The sequence below is a fragment of the Balaenoptera ricei genome, chromosome 14, assembly GCF_028023285.1.
Source record: "Balaenoptera ricei isolate mBalRic1 chromosome 14, mBalRic1.hap2, whole genome shotgun sequence".
Classification (NCBI taxonomy): domain Eukaryota; kingdom Metazoa; phylum Chordata; class Mammalia; order Artiodactyla; family Balaenopteridae; genus Balaenoptera; species Balaenoptera ricei.
The window spans coordinates 47,681,478-47,697,533 of NC_082652.1; positions in this window are offsets into that span (position 1 = coordinate 47,681,478).

Below are 16,056 nucleotides of genomic sequence, written 5' to 3' on the forward strand. Positions count from 1 at the left end.
ACAAAACAACTGATAACTGCGTTTTTAGATAACCCTTGATATTAATAATTTCAAAACGAGAACATCTGATGTAAAATAAACAATGAGCCACCATCATAATAGCAATACAAGTAAGGTCAAATAAATTAAGTTGCTCATTGTTCTTCTCTGTTGCTGACATAGCCCCCTGTTGAGTTTGTTTTGTTTTGTTTTGTTTTTGACAGCCATGTTATTTTAATGAAAGACAGAAGGATGCATACCACCGAATCAGGGAATAAATAACCAAAGCAGAGCATGCTGCACGACATGCCAAAAAGAGTTTGGTCATGGTGGAGACGAGGACACGCAAAGTACACCTGGAGACTGGATCACAAACATCTGGGATGAGACAGGCAAGTACTTCTTAAATCCATCCAATGTTTTTTTGTTTCCCCAAAGACACCAATACTCAGTCAAAAATAGTGGCTGCTGAATTATCTTGAGTAGACCATGCAAAAAAGCTTATAGTATTGTATGCTTCTTTTGATTTCTCTATGAAATTGAGTAAAGTAGTAAGATTATATATTCTGATTAAGAAGATGTGACTGAAATGACCTGCGGACAAGGTGTGGACACCTTCACACACTCCACGGAGCCAGCCGTTCTCTCCTCACCATCCCCCAAGTCTTCCAAGGATGTAGCGCAAAACTGTGAGCATGAAACATGTATATCCCAAGGGACTCACATCTGGGCAAGAGTCCCATTAGAGCCAAATAATCCTAGTTAATTTAGTATTTCTCTTCCTGCTGACAAACTCTGTAACAGGAATAACATAAACTTGAACTTCAGTAAACGATTTTAAATGTTATCCCTTCCAAGGTAGTCTCCCGACCAGGTGTTAGTGCCTGAAAAGTTGTCGCCAAGGAACGGTGCAGAAGGTGTCCCCCATGGTGTTGACGATGAGCGGGGAGTTGGTCTAGCTTATCACTGTCCCTCAGTTCGCTCGCCAGCTGAAACTGTGCACCTCTGATGGACTTGAACCCAGGTGCTGGGACTCAAACCCAGACAAAACCCAGATTGGGCCTTGAACCCATGGTCTTTTAACTGAGATCACAAACCTGGTCTCAGGACTTAATGAAGCTCAGGTTCTTGATGTCTCACAGCAGAAAGAATTCAGTGAGAGACAAAGTGATAGTTAAGAAGTGGATTTATTCAGAGAAACGCACTCCGCAGACAGAGTGTGGGCCATCTCAGAAGGCGAGAGGCCCACTGTTAAGTTTTTACCTCAATTATATTCTAGAATAGATCATCTTTCTTAGGCAATTCATTAGGCTGAAAGTATAGTTTGGGATCCTTGAGTGTGATTGGAGGTGATTAGCTTGCAAAATTATCAATATTCATTAGTGATGTATATATCCTGCCTACTCAACCAGTCGATCCAGTTGAATTACTGACAGGGCAATATATGGATCACTTCCCAACATCAATTACTTCACTTCCCATTGTGTACCCTCCAAATGGTTGAGAAACTGATGACAGCTATAGGGGTATTCCCCAACCTGATAAAATCACCCCCTTCCCCAAGTATTACTGCAGGATCCCAGGCCTAAGTTATTGAAACCATTGTTATTTTGAGAATGGTTATGACTTAATTCAGGCCAATAAGGGAAGTTTCTTAAGGACTTTTTGGAAACGCCCTCACTTTGAACATCTGATGACCATTCAATCCCTACATAATCCCCATGAGCTGGAAAGCCTACCATCAGGAAATAGGTTGCGTAGGACTTCCCTGGTGGTACAGTGGTTAAGAATCCACCTGCCAATGCAGGGAACACGGATTTGAGTCCTGGTCCAGGAGATCCCACATGCCGCGGAGCAGCTAAGCCTGTGTACCACAACGCCTGAAGCCCACGCACCTAGAGCCTGTGCTCTGCAACAAGAGAAGCCACTGCAATGAGAAGCCCGCACACTGCAACGAAGAGTAGCCCCCGCTCAAAGCAACTAGAGAAAGCCTGTTTGCAACAACGAAGACCCAACACAGCCAAAAATAATTAATTAATTAATTAATTAATTAATTAATTAAAAATAAAAGGAAATAGGTTGCGTAATAGATGTAGCCCTTAGGAGAGGATTCTGTGCTGATGCTCACCCCAAATATGGCCAAAGAGGACATTGGATAAAAGACATCATCCCAGAGGACAGAACTAGGGCTCAGTGGGGCAAGAGAAAGGGTGATCCTCTCAGGGACACAACTCTGACTACCAGTGTGGTTAACCAAAGACCTGACACCTCTGCATGGCATAGAGGGCTCGCTATTCCTGTCTAACAGGATATGATATGTGTTTGGAACTGTATGTTGTTGCCCAGCCTCCCATTTTCCAACTCTTTAATCAGTTATCTTCTTCTTTGATTACTGGGGTATTGGAGGTTATTTATTATTCAGACATAGGCCCCCTGAGGAGCTAGGCTAGAATTGGTAAAGATGATGACATAACACCCAGATTGCTGAAGTTGGTGCTAAGACCACAGTTGGACGTCTTTGGGTTGACTCCTGAGTGAATGCATCTCATGTAAGGGGTGGTGCAGTGAGTGATGTCTGCTAGTGCCTCACCACCAAGTCCCACCCTAGAAATTGTCCTATCTCTAAGTTAGACCTATCCTCAGGGGAAGCCTGCATCCAGCATTACTCACATGGGGGCAGGGGTGCGGAATGAGGGGTGGAGCAAAGGCCTCAATGAAGGACAGCTCCCTGCCCACCTCGCCCCACAGGCTCTGTTAAACAGCATCCCAAGTCAAGTTCTCCCTCTGCCCAATCCTAACCTCACTCACAGTGGTTAATCTCAAGAGTACTACCCAATAACTTTCCTACACCAAAATTCCTATCTCAGAGTCTATTTCCTGGAAATTCGAACTAAGATAATAAATGACACTGATAATAACTTTAGGGAATACTTAGCGAGGACTTATCATGTACCAGCCACTCTTCAAAGTGTTTCACATGTATCAACTCACTTAATTCTCACAAGCCCATGTCATAGGTGCTATTACTAACCTTGTTTTATTGATGAAGCAAAATGAAGCACAGAGAGGTTAAGCAAGCTCTCCAAGGTCACACGGCCAGCTGTTAAGTGCCAAAGCTGAGATCTAAGCCTAGGCATTCTTTTTTTTTTTTTTAATACATATGTATTTTTAAAATTTATTTATTTATGTACTTATTTTTGGCTGCGTTGGGTCTTCATTGCTTTCTCTAGCAATGACCTGAGTTGCGCGGGCTTTCTCTAGTTGCGGCGAGCGGGGGCTACTCTTCGTTGCGGTGTGTGGGCTTCTCATTGCGGTGGCTTCTCTTGTCTCAGAGCATGGGCTCTAGGTGCGCAGACTTCAGTAGTTGTGGCACGTGGGCTCAGTACTTGTGGCACACGGGCTTAGTTGCTCTGTGGCATGTGGGATCTTCCCAAACCAGGAATCGAAACCACGTCCCCTGTGTTAGCAGTAGGACCACTGCGCCACTAGGGAAGTCCCAGCCTAGGCACTCTGTTTTGAGATTTCTGTGCTCTCAACTGTGCTGCCTCTTAAACAATTGGGATAGTACTTACTATGTGCTGACCACTTCCACATCCAGTACCACTGCTGAGACATCCAGGGCCAAGAAAAATATCACGTTGCCACAAGAAGCAGCCACAGTCCAGATAAAGTTTGGTGGTGGGCTCACCCACTCCCAGAGATCCCTGGATCATCCCTGGCCTCCTGGGCTGTCTCAGAAGGAGCAGTCATCAGCCATACTGAGGGCACCAGAGAGCAAAGGCTCCTCAGTGCAGACTAAAGACTCTGGTGCCTTCTTTAAGCAAAGAATATGACAGGGCCAGTGGCCGCTGAGGGCAAGAAGAAGACTCAGAGGGAAGCCAAGATTCTGAAAAATCTCAGGCAGTCTGGCTCCACAGCCAGTGCTGTTCATACTATACCCATTGTTTCTCAGCAAGGAGGAAGAAGGGGCACCTGTAAGGATGCTAACGAGCCCAAAGGGGGGCTAGAGTGGACTCCAATATCTGTTCTACCCCCGCCCTACAGTAACAACCATATTCTTTTTTTTTTAATTTTTATTTTATATTGGAGTATAGTTGATTAACAATGATGTGTTAGTTACAGGTGTACAGCAAAGTGATTCAGTTATACCCATACAAGTATCCATTCTTTTTCAAATTCTTTTCCCATTTAGGTTATTACAGAATACTGAGCCTAGTTCTGACTGCTATACTGTAGGTCCTTGTTGGTTATCTATTTTAAATATAGTAGTGGGTACATGTCAATCCCAAACTCCCAATCTATCCCTCCCCACCCCACACTTTCCCCCTGGTAACCATAAATTCGTTCTCTGAGTCTGTGTTTCTGTTTTGAAAATAAGTTCATTTGTATCATTTTTTAGATTCCGCATATAAGCCATATCATATGATATTTGTCTTTCTCTGTCTGACTTACTTCACTTAGTATGATAATCTCCAGGTCCATCCATGTTGCTGCAAATGGCATTATTTCATTCTTTTTCATGGCTGAGTAATATTCCATTGTGTATATGTACCACATCTTCTGTATCCATTCATCTGTCGATGGACATTTAGGTTGCTTCCATGTCCTGGCTATTGTAAACAGCTCTGCAATGAACATGGGGGTGCATGTATCCTTTCGAACCATGGTTTTCTCTGGATATACGCCCAGGAGTGGGATTGCAGGATCATATGCAACCATGTTCTTCAGGAAGATAACCTTGTTGAATCTCCATCCTGCTTTCCAGATGTTAGTTCAGGAACTCGGGCCTCACCTTAGCACATGACATTGCCCTGGCCACAAAGATTGTAGCAAGAATTAATGTGAAATGTGTTAGGGACATTAGGAAAGTTTCCTTGAACTCATAGTCGGTTATCTCACCACTTGCCTAAGAAGGATGTGGGCATGGAGGTGACAAGATAAAAGGAAATGGTGCTGGTGTCCCCGGGTTAAGTCAGCCCAGAAGCTTGCGTTTCCACCGCACTTGTAGCTGCAGAAGCCAGTAAGTCTTCCTTGCTGGTTAAGTCGGTGTGAGTTGGACTGTCTTTGCCTGCATGTGATATGATAGAAGGGGCATCTCCAGACTTCACTCACACCACCGCTCCTCCAGACCTATCGATGTTCTTATGAGACAGACAATTGGGAAACTGCTTAATGCATTTATTTTTTTTTATAGAGTATTAGTTCAGAACTCTTTTGGTTGCAAGTGACAAGAGTGAATTTTAGCTATCTTACACAAAAGAAAGAACTTTCTGGAAAATCAGGACACATCACAGAATCCAAGGACTGAGCCCCCACTGGGCATCAGGAATAAACTAAAGCCTGAAGCACTGTAGAGAATCCAAGGTCTTCCTCATTCTCCATGTCTCCCCAGTGCTTCTGCATTTTTCTTATTGCCAAAGGCTTTCTCTATTCTGCAGTCCACAATGAAGAACATAATGACACAAAGCTTCAGAATTTTACAAGTTACAGCCAATGCAGAGAGGAACTGATTCATTTTCTCTCCCTCCCTCCCTCCCTCCCTCCCTTCCTTCTCTATATTTTGAAATCTCTCTGCCCGAATTTTGAAATGCCTATGGAACAGAATTCTCAGCCCAGCTTGGGTCAGGTAGCCATCCCTGAACTAATAAACAGTGGCGGGGGGCTTCCCTGGTGGCGCAGTGGTTAAGAATCCGCCTGCCAATGCAGGGGACATGGGTTCGAGCCCTGGTCCAGGAAGATCCCACATGCTGCGGAGCAACTAAGTCCGTGCGCCACAGCTACTGAGCCTGCTCTCTAGAGCCTGTGAGCCACAACTACTGAGCCCACGCGCCACAACTACTGAGCCCACGCGCCACAACTACTGAAGCCTTTGCACCTAGAGCTGGTGCTCTGCAACAAGAGAAGGCACCACAATGAGAAGCCCGCACATCGCAACAAAGGGTAGCCTCCACTTGCCACAATTAGAGAAAGCCCGCAGACAGCAATGAAGACTCAATGCAGCCAAATAAATAAATAAAAATAAAGTCAAAAACAAAAACAAAAACAAAAACAGTGGAGGGTGGCTGGGGGCGGGGTGTTGGGTGCAAGGTCATTTCTAGGAAAGTGGTTACTCTTGCTAAACCGAAAGGATAGGGTAGGTGGAGAGAACAATAAACGGAAAAGAAGTTGCCAGCGATATTCCTATGAATAATGAAAGGGAATGCAAGAAAATGAAAGCAGTTTTACCAGGGCTATGGGATTATTTATGAAGTTTTTCTCTTAAATTCTATACTTTAGAACAGAAAACACAGAGCAGCAATTAAACTGAAACTTCATTGTCATACAGACCCGTGTCTACCTTCCAGCTCCACCACTTACAAGCTGCATGGTCTTATGCCAGTTATTTAAGTTCACATGGAGGTAGTAATACCGGTTTAAGAGTGAAGGATGAAATGAGCTAAGCTATGTAATGTACTTCGCACTTAAACGGCACATGGTAAGTGCCTTATAAGTAGTAGCTAACGTTATTTATTAATTTTCTTTAACTGATTAAAATACCACTTCAACACAAATCAAAGGTGGAAAAGGGAGGAAATTTCTGCTGTTTGTCTGAAAACCAAGTCATAACTGATTGGTACTGGGAGAAACAGTCTTTGCTAGGGCCTGTGGGTGAGACCGCGCCGGCGGCTTCCTCTACCTTGGAAGGCAGAGGTTCACGAGATATGAAGTCTGCAGCCCCGCCCTGCTGTATCGGAATTTTTCCACAGGGGATTTGACAATAACAGAACTATTAGCAGCATCTCCTTGAGAGCCATCTGGCATTGATTTTTCCACTGTTGCCTGAAGGAGTACTCTCCAGAGCCTGAAAGTGAAGGAAACACTGATCCTTCTCTTACCTCTGCAACTGCTGACCTACAATCCCCTGATTTTTCTGTATTCTCTTTGACACAGAGACAAGCTAGAAGGAGGCCACCGCTATGCCATAGAAAAGGCCATTATTTCTGAGTTAGGCCAGGGGCACAGTGGTTCAGTTTACAATTCGTGTTTAGTTTTTATTCCTGTAAGTTTTATGTTTAGGATAGAATTAACTCATAATTAATGTTAATTTTATATTATTCTAACATAAAAATTTTCCACTTAAATTTTGCTTGTCCTTTGCATTACTGCTACTCTACCATCACTATTGATAACTTCAGTTTTTGACCAACCTTTTGGCTACTCATTCTTATCTGGCAATGGAGTTCCAGATGATTCTCTGAAGCAAATCTAATAAAGCAGTATTTCCATTAAATCTTTTTTTTTTTTTTTTAAACATGGGGGTGATTTCTTAATTTATTTATCTATTTTTTTTTTTTTTGGCTGTGTTGGGTCTCCGTTTCTGTGCGAGGGCTTTCTCTAGTTGCGGCAAGCCGGGGCCACTCTTCATCGCAGTGCGCGGGCCTCTCACTATCGTGGCCTCTCTTGTTGCGGAGCACAGGCCCCAGACGCGCAGGCTCAGTAGTTGTGGCTCACGGGCCTAGTTGCTCTGTGGCATGTGGGATCTTCCCAGACCAGGGCTCGAACCGGTGTCCCCTGCATCGGCAGGCAGATTCTCAACCACTGTGCCACCAGGGAAGCCCCCATTAAATCTTTTGAGTGTGTTAGTTTATGTATTACAGTTAGCAGTTGTAAATACAAAGGTTAAATATAAGGTGAATATAGAGCTGCTTATTTCTCTTTTTTTGAGTGGAATCATCTTTGATTAGACTCATATGTAAATTTTAAAATTTATTTTAAAAAAAGACAAACTGTATTGGTGTGTTTCTTTTTTAAATTAATTTTTATTGGAGTATAGTTGATTTACAATGTTGTGTTAGTTTCAGGTGTACAGCAAAGTGAATCAGTGATACATACACATATATCCACTCTTTTTTAGATTCTGTTCCCATATAGGTCATTACAGAGTATTGAGTAGAGTTCCCTGTGCTATACAGTAGGTCCTTATTATCTATTTTATATATAGTAGTGTGTATGTGTCAATCCCAGTCCCCTCCCCCATTTCCCTCCATAAGTTTGTTTTCTACATCTGTGACTCTATTTCTGTTTTGTAAATAGGTTCACTTGTACCGTCTTTTAAGATTCCACATATAAGCGATATCATATGATTGATATGCTTCCGATCACAAAATTGCTTGCTAAAAAAAAAAAATGCTCAGTAGACCCTCGTTGGCATTTTAATAGTGACTGGTTTTACATATTGGATGGGAAGCCAGTTTTATACGGGGACCAATAAGAGAAGAAAATAGGCCAATACAATTCATTAGAGGTATATACATACACTACAAAACAATTGTGGCACATTCTTTTTTTTTTTTTTTTTTTTGGCACATTCTTAACATGCTGGATCGAATTGCCTGGTGCCCTGAAGGACTTATGGATTTAAGTTAATTCTCTTTGTATGATCTTTTATATAAATCTTGGATATTGTGCTTTTAATAAATTTCCATTTACAGTGATGATATGTTATTTTGGTATACTCCAACTGAAGTTGGAGAACTGCTACACTTTTAATAATCCCAGTTGAAGTCTTAAAATTAATAAACTTACTCCAGTGTCCATTGGTCCACAATACCTCTTCTTTCAACATGTGCTGCTAACTGTAAAGGGACACAAAGTGACCCCACTCAGCCAGCACCTCACCTAACCTGTCTGGGCACCATCTGGAAAAAGGCTCTGTGTATCTAGCACAGCACCTGGAGGGCTGCTTCACAGCATGTCCTCATCCTGGCCCAGGGGTATGCACCTAATTCCCAGGTGGACCGTGTCTCTCCACCCTGTCCCACTTTTCCTATTGCTTGTGCAAAAGATCAGAAGACCAAATACAAACAGAGGAGGAAAAAGAGGAACACAAGCACTGCATAGAACGTATTTATTCTAGAACTTTCTTATAGACAGTAGTTGTTTACTTCAACATCTGAGGACACCACTGGTCTTTCACATGGTGCAACTGATATGGATTTGGATATAATGTCAAAAAAATGACACCCACAACCCTTACTGCTATGCTATTTTTTAAGAGGAGAAGTTGTTCTTCAGTTTGAGGCACAGAAAAAGAGCGCTTACCATTAATTTTCCCAGAAATTTCTTCATAAAATTCATACAGTAGCTGTTGTTGCCACTCCAGATCATTGGAATTTAACCTCTAACATAATTTCTGTGTTTCTTTTTCAACTGACGTACCTTTCAAATTGTGAGGGCATAGGCTAGAAATAAATGGTGTGTTAGACCTATTTGTATGCTTGAGTTGTCCATTTGTAAAGTGGGAATAACAAAGTTTACACCTGCTTTATTCTAGGGACATCTTTAATACTGTAAGATATTTTCAGTTACCTATGTTATGCCTTAAAAAAATCAAGTCTGTTTTCACCATATCCTATATTATTTTCTGGATTTGGGAACTCAGAGTGTCAACCTAAGGAAACAAACAGCATAAATAAAACAGACTCAGTCCTACCTATATATCTGATGCTATAATGGGAAAAACCTGACACCTGTAACCTTGCGTAGTGACCACAAACATAGACTTAGGAGGCTGAGCTATGTGGTGCCAAACTCTGGCTCTGCCACATGGGGATTGTTCGACTTTGGAGAAGTTACTCTCTTAGCCTAAATTTTGAAAAGGGGATCAGAAAGAAATATGTCATTGTAAACATTCAACTATACACACACATATGTATATAAACGCACATGTATGTATATGAATGTATACATGGCTTAATTGTTATAATACTGACATATACATACATCCATATATGTACTTGGCATTAAGCATTGTGCATGATTTGTAGTAATCAATCAAAATAGTGTCTGTTGGGCTTCCCTGGTGGCGCAGTGGTTAAGAATCTGCCTGCCAGTGCAGGGGACACGGGTTCGAGCCCTGGTCCGGGAAGATCCCACATGCCGCGGAGCAACTAGGCCCGTGAGCCACAACTACTGAGCCTGCACTCTAGAGCTCATGTGCCACAACTACTGAGCCCGCGTGCCACAACTAGTGAAGCCTGCACGCCTAGAGCCCGTGCTCCACAACAAGAGAAGCCACTGCAATGAGAAGCCTGCGCACCACAACGAAGAGTAGCCCCCGCTCGCTGCAACCAGAGAAAGCCCGCGCACAGCAACAAAGACCCAACACAGCCAAAAATAAAAATAAAAAATAAATAAAAATAAATTTATAAAAAAAAAATAGTGTCTGTTGTTATCTTTATTATCTGATAGCTTAAAGAAGACTTCCATAATGGGAGCATATTTATATACACTCATGTGTACCAATAAAGTATATTTTTGCCTTCCCCAGGTGAAAAGACATAATTTATCTATATTATTTGCTTATAATGGCAGCACAGAAAGCAATCACATTTTTTTGGAATCAAAGCCTGAAACATTGACATTATTCTGTGATAAAAGATGGATGGTTGTGTAGGTAATAGAAGAATATTCAACGGCAAATGTTGGTGTTGTGCAAAATCACAAAGAGATCTTATATTTGTATACAATTAATCATGGACTACTTTGTTAATATTGCTTCTAATTTTGTTTCAAACTACTATTTAAATCATTTATTGTTACTTATCTTTTCATCATTTGTGATCTTGCCTCCCCAAATAGACTATGTCGCTTATAAATATGCCAATGCTTTCCGAGTACTTAATGCCTTAATTTTTCTTTCAAATGTGTCCATTTGAAATGTTGAAGGATGCAGTGTAACTGCTTTCACTTCACTGGAAATCAGTTTACTAATCTGCAAAATGAGAGAACTGGGTCAGAAACCCTCTGTGGTCTTTTCCCATTCTAGGCATGCCATGATTTCATGTTCATTGAAGTAGAACACCCCAATGTGGATTTGGTTCAAACGTTACTCAGTTGTGCTGTCTACTGAAAGTTACAGAAATATTTCACCGAGTTATTCCTGGAGTCAGACAGCATGTTTTGAGAATATGCTGTAATGTGACTGTCCATGGTTGCAGAAAATGGCAATGGTCGGAAAGGCACGGGGACAGCTGCCCCTAACATGCTACCTGGGAAACCTAGCAACAAACAGCAGTGAGATTGCTTAGCAGGAAAACTGAGGACAGTATTCAAGTGTGAGAGACCAATTATGCTGAAAGCAGAGACGAAGATTTAGGACCTCACCTGGGGGGGAACTCATAGGTCTTTCATTCAGCAAAACTTCATTTGTGATGATGTTCTTCTCCCTTTAAGAAGAGAATCGTGCCTCATTGTACCATCAAATGACACTTCAGATTGTGGAGGTGTGCTAACACCATTCAGGATCACACGTCGGATGCCCGTATTTCTGACGAACACTATGAATCTTTATTACTCTCGATAGGTTTATAGGTAGGAATTTTTAAATTGTCTTTGTAAATACAGAGATATGTATGTTTCGGTGCCATGGTATTTACCAGTGTAATCTCATCCAGTATTGAGGAGGCAGGGTCAAGGTGGTGGACAGATTACATTAGCAACGCATGTAAGTAACTCTCTCCTGGAAACTGACATCTCTGCTGTTGTCAAAGTAACCCAAAGGATCTGCTGCTTGCCCATCATGTGGAACCACATTTCTCAAGGAATGGTCCACTGACCCCCTGCATCAGAACCAGCTGGGAGACTGTTAAAAATGCAACTTCCATAGCTCACTCCTGGCTCCCTGAATTGAAATATCTTGGAATGAGGCCATTTTAATAAACTCCTCAGGTGATTCTGATGCTACATAAAGTTTGAGAACCCTTGACATGAACAGAGTGACTTGTCAAAATCGCAGTATGGCCATTCCACTCTTCTACCTAACCTCCTAACTGGCTCCGCTAAGCCACAGAAGCGAGTTGAAATTTTTTCACCTGTCAAATACAGCTTTCATGATATAACCTCTGCCTCGGTCTCTGGTTTTTTTCTCTCCTTACCGCCTGCTGTGTGCATAAAATTGCAGCAACAGAGAACTGCTTGTAGACTCGGACAGAGCATGCTGCTGCTTGCCTCCTTATCTGTGCTCACCAGGTCCTCTATCTGGAATGCTCTGCCCTTCTATCTTTCATTCCAGATTCCCTCTATTTGGAATGCTCTTTCTTTCTCCTCCCCTTCATTACATTCCACCTGGGCTAAGTCAGCACCAATAATGATCTTTCTCTGTATAGATTGGTCTTATCATATTGAATAACAAAAGTAATGCTATTTTTCTGTCCATCTTACCTACTTGGCCATGAAAGGCCTTGAGAACACAGAATAAATATGTAAGTGAGTTTGGTGGCAAGCAACAGAACTCAACTCAGTAAATTAATCAAGAAAAAAGAGGAAGCACTGGTAAGATACTGCATAGCCGGGAGATAAATAAGAAGTGTGTCAACTGTACTTAGGAAGGACAGACACCAGGGAAGCTGCAGATCCCAGCAACAGGAACTCCTACTCAGGACAGGGGAGGGCAATGAGGGCTACAAAGCAGACACATGATTGGTGGCCCCACTGAGGTCGTGTGAGATGACGGAAAGTCAGTTCCTCCAAAGGAAGAGGATGTGGTGCTGTTACTGAAAAAGGTTAGGAGATACTGGGCAGACAAAAACAACAGCTTCCACTCCATTGAGTCTTTTTTTTTTTTTTAATAAATAAATTTATTTATTTGTTTGTTTGTTTATTTATTTATTTTTGGCTGTGTTGGGTCTTTGTTGCTGCGCATGGGCTTTTTCTAGTTGAGGCGAGCGGGGGCTACTCTTCGATGCGGTGTGCAGGCTTCTCATTGCAGGGACTTCTCTTGTTGCAGAGCACAGGCTCTAGGCGCGCAGGCTTCAGTAGTTGTGGCTCATGGGCTCTAGAGCACAGGCTTAGTAGCTGTGATGCACGGGCTTAGTTGCTCCGCGGTATGTGGGATCTTCCTGGACCAGGGATTGAACCCATGTCCCCTGCATTGGCAGGCAGATTCTTAACCACTGCACCACCAGGGAAGTCCCTCCATTGAGTCTTGCGCCTGCTTGTGTCCCCAGAGTCTAGTGAGGAGCGTGACACCCGGTAGGCTCTCCTTGGATGTTTGCTGAATAAACAAAGCCAGAGGTAACTAACATTTATTTAATACTACCTGCCAGGCAATGAGCAAGGGTTTCAACATTATTGCATTTGACCTCTCACAACAGTTCTACAAGTAAACATTATCTGTGTTTTGAAAATGAGGAAACGAAACCAAAGAAGTAACTTGCCAAGGTCACTCAGCAAGAGAAAGAGCTAGGATCTTGAAGATGTACTGCACTGCCGTCCCCCAGTGAGAAATATTTAATGCTTTTTCTCCATAAGAAGTATAACATCTCTTTTTTCAACAATATCCCTGTTTAGTTAACAGTGTCTTAGAGATACCTCCCATGTTATCCCAGGGAAGGCCCGTATTGCATAGTGGTTAAATTCATAGGTATTGAGAGAGATTTCCTGGGTTGGACTCCCAGCTCTGCTTTTTACCATGAATGTGATCTGAGGCAAGTTTTTAACCTATCTGCACCTCTGTTTCTCTAGAAAATCAGGAGGACAAAATTAGTTACCTATGTCATACGGTTACCACGAGGATTATATTAGTTACTATATATAAAGCACTTAGCTTAATACCTGATATATAGTTAAGTGCCATAAAATTTTGCTTGTTCTTTTTATTACTGCATTGCCTTCCATAGAATGTGTGTATCATAATATATTTAATCATTCCCCATGGAAATTTTGTTAGCTGCGTATTTTTGATATTATAGACAATGCTTCAAAGAACATTTCTGTTTATATCTCCTTGTTATATGTTTGTCTACACATTAGTTCAAGGATTAGAATTATTGCATTAAAGGGTATATGTATGTTAAAATTAATTTTTATCTATTACAATGCATACACAGCACAAATATCAAAATATGCAAAAGATCATGCAATAAAATTACTTCTTCCCATTCTTGCTCCCCAGCAACCAATTAGTTCCCCTCCCTTGAGGCAGTCACACTTATTCATTCCTTGTGTATATTTTTAAGGATATTAATATGCATATGCCAGTACAAATATGTGTGTGTGTGTATGTATGTGTGGATGCGTGCATATGGGCTTTTAAAAAATATAAATGATAGTATTCAATACATACAGTTGTGCTCCTAAAGCCTTTTTCACAACAATATATGTTGGAGAGCTTCCTTGGAGGAGAGTTACAGAGTTGCTGTTCTTTTTTAAAGACTGCATAGTATTCCATTGTAAAGATGTACCATAATGTATTTAATCACTCTTGTATTGGTAGACATTCAAAGTATTTCTAATATTTTGCTATTACAAACAATACTATAATAAACATCCCTGTCTTTTCACCCACGTGCATTTTTAAAATGAAACACTACAAACGGGCCTAAAAATGGCAAGCTGCACATTTTTTTGCGGAGGGGAGATGGCTGCGTTGGGTCTTTATTGCTGTGGGCGGCCTTTCTCCAGTTGCGGTGAGCAGGGGCTACTCTTCCTTGCGGTGCGCGAGCTTCTCATTGCGGTGGCTTCTCTTGTTGCGGAGCACAGGCTCCAGGCATGCAGGCTTCAGTAGTCGCGGCTCGAGGGCTCTAGAGCGCAGGCTAGCTGCTCCGCAGCATGTGGGATCTTCCCGGACCAGGGCTCGAGCCCGTGTCCCCTGCATTGGCAGGCGGATTCTTAACCACTGCACCACCATGGAAGTCCAAGCTGCACATTTTTAAATGGTGCTTTATCTGTTTGTTAAGTAAATTTACCATACTTTACAAAAACATTTTCCTATTATGGACATTTAGATTTCCTCTAAGTTTCTGATATGAACAATAAACTTCAAAGAATATAGAGACGTCTTTCTCGTATCTTCAACACTACTTAAAATTGTAAATTCATTTCTTTTCATTACTCCTAGAAGGAACTAAGTAAGGAAAGTATGTGTTTTTTCTGGCATTTTATTCTCCTTTTGATTTAGTGAGAGATTCATCAGCCTTCCTGATACCAGAGATGTTGATTATAGGGCTTTCAAATTTCTTTTGTACTAACCTATACTTCTGATGCCTTTCAGGGCCTAGAGTCTGGATTGTAAATTTATTCTCTGGCTGATTCCTCCATCATCATCATCATCATCATTACTGTCAATTTTATAAGTTTATTAAGAGCCTTATAAATAATATCAGATGTTTAATTTTCATCTATCCTCCCAGGTCCCAGTTTCCTGCCTTAATTTATCTAATTTTGGTCTTATTCTTTTCTAAGATTCTCAGTACTTCTCATCTCTACACAAGTGCCTTAGTGAAAAGCACATGGATTTTAAAACAAAAGATCTGGTGTTAAAGTATGGATCTGCCACATATTTGCTATGTGACCTTTGCTAAGTTACATTCTCCGAGCCTATAAAATGGGAACATATAATATCTATCTTGTGAAATTAGTATTGAATTACGTATATAAAGATAAATACATGTATCAGCTCCTACACGCAAGGCTCCTCCTACACGTCACATTCATTATGTCTACTCTTAGAGTAGCCGCCACAGGAGAAACAGGAAGGCCAATACCGCAGACTATGAGAAAATCAAGGAGATGATAGTATGAGATGGATGTGGTGTAGAAAGTCACCAAACTAAGACCTGAGATTTGAATTAGAGGGAGCTGAGAGTCGTGGGTGTTGGTAGGAAGTGTTCAAACAGAGCAAAAAAGCATGTATAAAGGTGCTGAGGTCAGAAAGAGCTTAGTACAGTCAAGGAATTATAAGAAGTAGAGAAATTTAGGACCATGCAGAATAAGGGAGAGAGTGATAGCAGATGGGGCCCACAATGGTATTTTGGGAGGCCCTATTGTTGGCCTATCCAATTTCCTTATCTTCTTCTTTCCCAGTAAAGAACCCCTAAATGTATTGCTCAGACAACTGAAGTGCCAAGCCCGATGGAGTATATTATGAGTTTAAGCCAGTTAGAATACCCTCATTATCCTCTGCTGGTGACTGGTTTAAGAACCGTCATGGGGCCCAGTTTAGACAAATAGGATATAAGGGGAAGTCTGCAGAGGAAGGCCCCTAGGAAATGTTTTCCTCCCACTTAAAAGGAGAAGGAGCTAATAGAAGGAAACTCT